This window comes from Talpa occidentalis, unplaced genomic scaffold, assembly GCF_014898055.3.
Source record: "Talpa occidentalis isolate TD23 unplaced genomic scaffold, MPIMG_talOcc4v2.1, whole genome shotgun sequence".
Taxonomy (NCBI): Eukaryota; Metazoa; Chordata; class Mammalia; order Eulipotyphla; family Talpidae; genus Talpa; species Talpa occidentalis.
Window position 1 is genome coordinate 3392229 of NW_026555331.1, and position 6000 is coordinate 3398228.

Consider the following 6000-nt stretch of genomic DNA (forward strand, 5'->3'; position numbering starts at 1 on the left):
GTGGGGGCCGCCGGAGAAGGAGCCACAGAGTCTGCAGAGGTCGGGCCAGCAGTGCTGCCAGGTTAGGGAGCACTGGGCAGGGGGCGGGGGCGGACTGCAGAGGTCCCGGACTCCTGAGTCCTGACACCAGAATGGACAGCCCCTCGGGAGACCAGACGGCCCCCCCAGGAAGCCCTGGGCCAGAGGGTCTGCAGGGCGAGGCTCTGGTGGGCAGCAGCCTGGCGGGCAGAAGGATCTCCCCATGGTCCCCCCTCTCTGTGGCCAAGTGGACATGGCCACAGCGGATGTGGCCCCAGTGCGGCTGCTGCTCAGCACATTCCCTGACCAGAGGACACCATGGGATCTCAACGGCTGCTGCGCTCGTGTGCAACCTCTCTGGGCCACAGAGGCGCGCCCAGCCGTCTCCCGGAGGCCCCGTGGTGGAAGGGGGCGGCTGCCCGTGGGGAGGGTCTGTGCAGCCAGGAGTGGGGTGGGGGCCTGCCGAGGTGCTGTGGGGGCAGCTCTGAGTGGAAGCGTCGTGCAGCTTCCACTTCAGACGAGGCCGCCCGAGAAGCTGTAACCCGCGGGCTGCTGTGTGCAGGTGTGGGCCGTGCGTCGGGCCGAGCGCCTTGAGCTGCGGCCTGGCTCTGCCTCTCCAGGGCCGCCTTTAGCAGGTGAGCGAGGACGTCCTGCTGGGCGCCCTCCCGCAGTGCGGCCCCCAGCGCCCACCACCGCACCACTGGGGGAAGAAGCCCCGCGGCTCAGACCCTCGGGTCGTGAGCCCCAAAGCTCCATCTCTGAGTCTTCTTCAGTGACCAAAAGCGCGGTGATCCAAGGGGTGGTGAGGAGTCCGACGGGTCTGCCTCTGCACGGCCTCGGCGAGCGCAAAAGACGAGAGGGCCGGGCTCGGTGTGTTCTCCGCGTGTGCTCGCGCAGCAAGCTGGCGGGGCGCGCCCCCCACCGCCTCGCCCCCTGCGGCCCGCCCCCTGCCCGCCCCTGCGCCCGGCAGAGCTCGGGTGCCAGCTTGGCCCATGCGCTGAGTCTAAGGCAAGGCCCAGCAATTTCAGTGACGTTAACTCAGCAACCAACGAAAATTTAAATATCCCCACATATTTGGAAATTGAAAGAACAAATTTTTGAATGTTCTGACTGAAAAACAACAGCAGAAATCGGAACAGACAGTCCAAGTGGCGGGGGTGTGACGCGTCGCCCTGGGCCGCTGCGCGTGGAGACCGAGGCGGGCGGACGGCCTGGGCGGCCGCTTCACAAGCCCCTAAACATGGCAGAAGCAGAAACCAAGTGGATCCCCGGCGCCCGAGCCCAAGGGCACGCCCCCATCCCTCCCCGGCCTCTGGCTTTGGGGTTCTGGCTGCAGCCCCCAGGGCTCCGGCGACCTGGTTTCCTCGCCGCCGCCTGCGGGCCCGCGCCCGGCCTTCTGGAGGCCCAGGAGCCGCAGGCCTTCGCTGACCGCTGGGCTCGGGCTGCAGCCAGCGGCCCCCAGTGATGCCAGGAGGTTGCCGTCCCCCGCTCCCCTCCCCCCCGCCCCCACTGGGGCTGCAGCAAGGGGTTGCCTGTGTGCAACATAGGTGGGGGGACAGGGGAGGCACCCCCAAGCCCGTGGCCCCTGGCCCCTGGTTCTGGGCTGCAGGCGGAGCCTGAGGCCCACGGGGCCCCAGAGCACAGCAGGCACTCCCTCGCATCGTGCCGCGCGGCCCCTCTGAAAGGGCCCCGCTGTGGAGCCCCTCACAAGCCCACGCTGGCCTCCCCGGGAGTCCGGCGCCCTGCTTTCCCCTTCTGTCGCTGGAGCCCGCGCTGTCAACGGACCAACCAGCTCCCAGCTCGGCCTCGCTCCTGGGGCGAAGCGGGCGGGTTGGTGCCACGCAGTCCAGTCAGACGCTCGGCTTGAAACGGCCCGATCGGGCTCGTGGGGCAGGCACCTGGAGAGAAGGGGGGGCTTGTTCTGAGCGGACTCGCAGGCAGCTTGGGGGGGAGGCCCCCAGCAGCCCCCGCACCGCCCCCCAGACCTGCCTCTGGCCCTGGCGCCGCGCCTGGGAGCGCTTTAGCCGGCGGCAGGGTGTCTGGGGAGTCTGCCGTCGACCCCCCAGGTTCTTGGGCCTGGAGTCACTGTGCCCGGCTGACCGGCGAGGAATTAACGCGGAGCGAGGAGACCTCCCGGCCAAGACAGGAAAGCCCCGGGCCACCCCCAAGCTGGGGTCTCCCCGAGACAGTGCCGCAGCCTCTCGGGCTGGGGCTCCTGCTGCTTAGCGGGTCCCCTGCCCCCCCAGGACAGGAAGGCTGCACCCACCTGCCCTTTAGCCCATTTGAGGGCCGCGCCCTGGGCGCCCAGACCCCGGAGAAGCCCAGGCAGAGACGGGAGCTTCCCACCCGCCCCGGGCGCCCGCGTGCACGCGTGGAGGTGCGTGTGCGAGAGGCACGGGGCGCCGGGGCGCTGCGAGAGGCTGGCGTGAGCATCGTGCTGCTGCTGCTGCACGCTCGTGGGCCGGGCCGGGCTGGGCCGGGCCGTTGCTCAGGTAGGCCCCAGGGGCAGAGGCCCGGGGGCGGGAGGGGCGGAGGCCGTGCCTGTCCTGGGCAGGGGCCACTCCCAGGTGCGCCCGCCGTGGCCCCGCAGGAGGGTCTCCAGGTCTGGGCTGGAGCACAAGGGCCCTGTGGGACCGTGGCAGGAGGGGTGCTGGCCTGAAGTTAGGGGCTCAGGCCCCTCTTTACCAGCAGGGGGCGCCCAGGGAGCAGGGCGCTGGGAGGCGTGGGGCCGCTTCCCGCCGCCTGCCCCAGCGGGGGCCTTCTGGGGTACCCCGCTCTCCCTCTGAGCCCCTCCTTCCTGGCCCACCTCCAGGACCCCGCCCCTGGAGAAGAGGCGCCCGCCCTCCGCGAGGCCCCATCCGGGTGCGGCCTGCCCCAGCCCGGGAGGCTGGCAGCGGGCGGCCTGGTTCTCCTGGCTGCTTCCTTCCTGGAGATGCTCAGGACAGGTGTCCCTGCTCCTGGCTGCCCCGACCGACCGGCGGAACTGGAGCGGCCAGTCCCCACCCCCACGAGCCCCAGGAATCACCCGTGCTCCAGAGGGAGCTGGGGCAGCGCAGCCCCCAAGGCCGGGCTGCAGGGGTGGGGGGGCGGGAGGCGCGGCACCAGCTTCTGCTCCTCAGCCAGCCCTGCCTGCTGTCTCAGTCCCTCGGGGCCTTCTGTGCTCCGGGGCGCACCCGGGCCTCTGTTCCCCAAACCTGGCCATGGCCCCTTAAACTAGTTGGCTTCAGGTTCATGGCCAGAGCTAGGGCTGAGGATGGGGGGGCCAGGTTGGGGCTCAGAGGGATCAAGTCAGGACTTGGGGCGACCGGGTTGGGGCTCAGAGGGATGGGGGTTGGGGCTCTGAGCCCTCCTTGGGCTCTCCTCTCCCAGCTCTTGTGGGACAGGCAAGCGGCCTGAGACCCAGTCTGGATGCGCCCCAGGCCCTTTGGGCACAGGAGGAAGGTGGGCTGGAGGGCGGGGAGCAGTGGGGGTGGAGGGGAGCCGGGGCAGGTCTTGGCCTGTACTCTGCGGAGGGCTTGGGCTCCTAACTGGGCCAGGGGCTGTTCCTGTAGAGTGGGCTGGAGCCCCCTGCTGGGTGCCTGGTCCAGGTGCCCGTGTGGACAGGGAGCCCCGGGTCTCCCTGCGGGGTGCTCTGAGCAGTGAGGTCAAGGCAAAGCTGGGGAGGCGAGGCCTTCATTGACACCTGGGGAGGGAGTCAGGGCCCTAATTGGGGAGCACCAGCTTGTAAAGAGTGAGTTTCAGATGCCTGATTAGCCTAATGAGGGTCAGTGCCCGGCCAGGCCCGGGCAGCCTGGCAGTCGGGCAGCATTCCTCCGCCGTGCCGCCCCCGCCAGCAGCCCTGCACTCGTGCTCGTCTGTGGGGACTCCCTGAAGACAGGTGTCCTCTGGGGTGCAGACTGTGCCCCTAAAAGGCCCTTTGACACTCAGTCCAGCAGGCCCCAGAACCCCGGTAGAGGGGCAGGGCTGGCACAGGCCCCAGAAGGCAGATTCTGCCTGAGACACTGCCCACTGGGACATTCCTGCTGTGCCCACCAGAGACATTCCTGTTGTGCCCACTTGCGCGCAGGAAATGTGTGGAATTCTCCGGCCTGGCCAGGACGCTCCCGGCACCAGCTCCTCCCCGCCTCCAGCAACCTCCCTCGCATCCCCACCCCAGGGCGGCCCCTGCCCCTCCTCCGGCTCAGGCGGAGCCCCGTGGGCACCACAGCTGAGCTGGGCTCCATCTCAGCCCCTTACCCCAGGGCCTGGCCTGGCATCCAGCAGGCAGTGTCAGGGCTGAACAGACCCCAGGCTCCCCCTGGCCCAACTGCTGCCACCCCCTCTCTGCATGCTCACAGGTGTGGGGTGGGGGGCAGGGTCCCTGGGCGGGGCTTAGTGAGGGGAGGGCCTGCTCCGTCAGAGCCCCCCAAGACGGTGTCCACCCAGAGGTAGCCGTCTGCTCCCCGCCTGGCCCCTCGCTGCGGGTAGAAAGCCCACTGCCGGGCTGAGGGGTGTCTGCCAGGGCTGTTGGGCAGTGTCCACCTCACCGTGATGACCGTGCCACAGGGCCAGTGTGCTCGGAGGAGACATGGGTGGGGGATCGGTGGGGTGCGCGGGGTGGAGCGGACTGGGCATTCGTGAGCGCGCCTGGATGGCGTGGCGTGAATGGTGGACACGGTGGACGTGGCGGCCCACCGGCCTCCCTCCCGCTCGGCTTGGCCGCACTGCCCAGGGCAGTGGTGCACACTCGTGTCTGCAGCCGTCTGCGGCCTGGCGAGTGGGTCCTCGACTCAGGCTGCCCATCCTTATCATCCGGGGGCCGGGAAAGTGGGGCTGCCCACACGCTATGGCCCCAACATGGACGTTCCAAAAAGTAAAAAAAAAAAAAGGCTGAAATAAATAATGGACAGGTATGTCAGGAAACAGACAGAGGGTCCTGGCGAGTTTAGGGGGCTGAGGAGGTGGCTGCCGGGGAGCCCCCAGAGCCCGACCCAGGCTTCCCCAGCCCATGTGCTTTGTGGGCTCCCCCTGTGCCCTGACAGCTGCCCTCTGCCACCCCGGGCCCAGGAAGAGCACCCGAGGGCCCCGGGGCAGGTGCCCACCAAGGGTCAGGGCCGGGGCCAGGAGTGAGGGGCAATGCCACAGGGCAGGGATGGCCCCTAGGGCGTGTGTGCCCGCGAGGGGCGGGGGCTACAGGCCAGGCAGGCTATGTTGGGACCCCTCAGGGCCCGCCACACCCTGAGCCGTGAGGGCCACATGCCGACACGCTGCGTGGTCACGGGGGGGGGGGGGGGGCCGTGGGGCAGCGCCTAGCAGGCGAGAGCGCCTACCTCAGCCTCCGCAGCCCCAGCCAGGGCCCAGAGGGCAGGGGGCGCCCCAGGGGCCGGCTGCCTCCCGCATCCCCCAGGCGCCCTTGTCCTCGCGGTCCCCACACTGGCCTGCGATGGGAACCCCAGCTCCGGCAACTCTCGGGGCTTGCGGGGAGGGGTCGCAGGTCCCCGCAGGTCCCCGCGGGCCCCCTCAGAAGCAGCGTGTCCCAGAGCCCGGGGTCTGCGTGCACAAGGAGGTGGAGACGTGCCGGTCCCCAGCCTGCTTTCAGCCGGCGCTGCCTCCGTTTCCCTCCGAGGTGGGTGTGGGCCTCCCTGTCTGCGCCCACCAAAGGAGGGGCACGGGGGGCTGGCGGCGCCCGCTGGGAAGCGCTCTGGGTAGAGCGGCCCCCGCCCCCAGGGCAGAGCCAAGCCCCCGGCCCCAGGGCAGGGCCAGCCCCGGACTCCAGGCTCGGGCCAGCCTGCGCCTCGTGGGAGAGGGACGGGACGGCTCGGGAGGGAGGGCCGGGCAGAGGGAGGGCGCGGGTGACCTCCGGAGCCCCCCGGGCCCCTGGGCGTGAGTCAGGCGCCTGCTGCCCCAGCTCAGCGCGGCTAAATTACTAGGTCTGGCCCGGCGGGAGCCGCTTATAAAGGGTCTGGGCAGCTGCTGCGCAGTCCCGGCCAGCGACGCGCCACG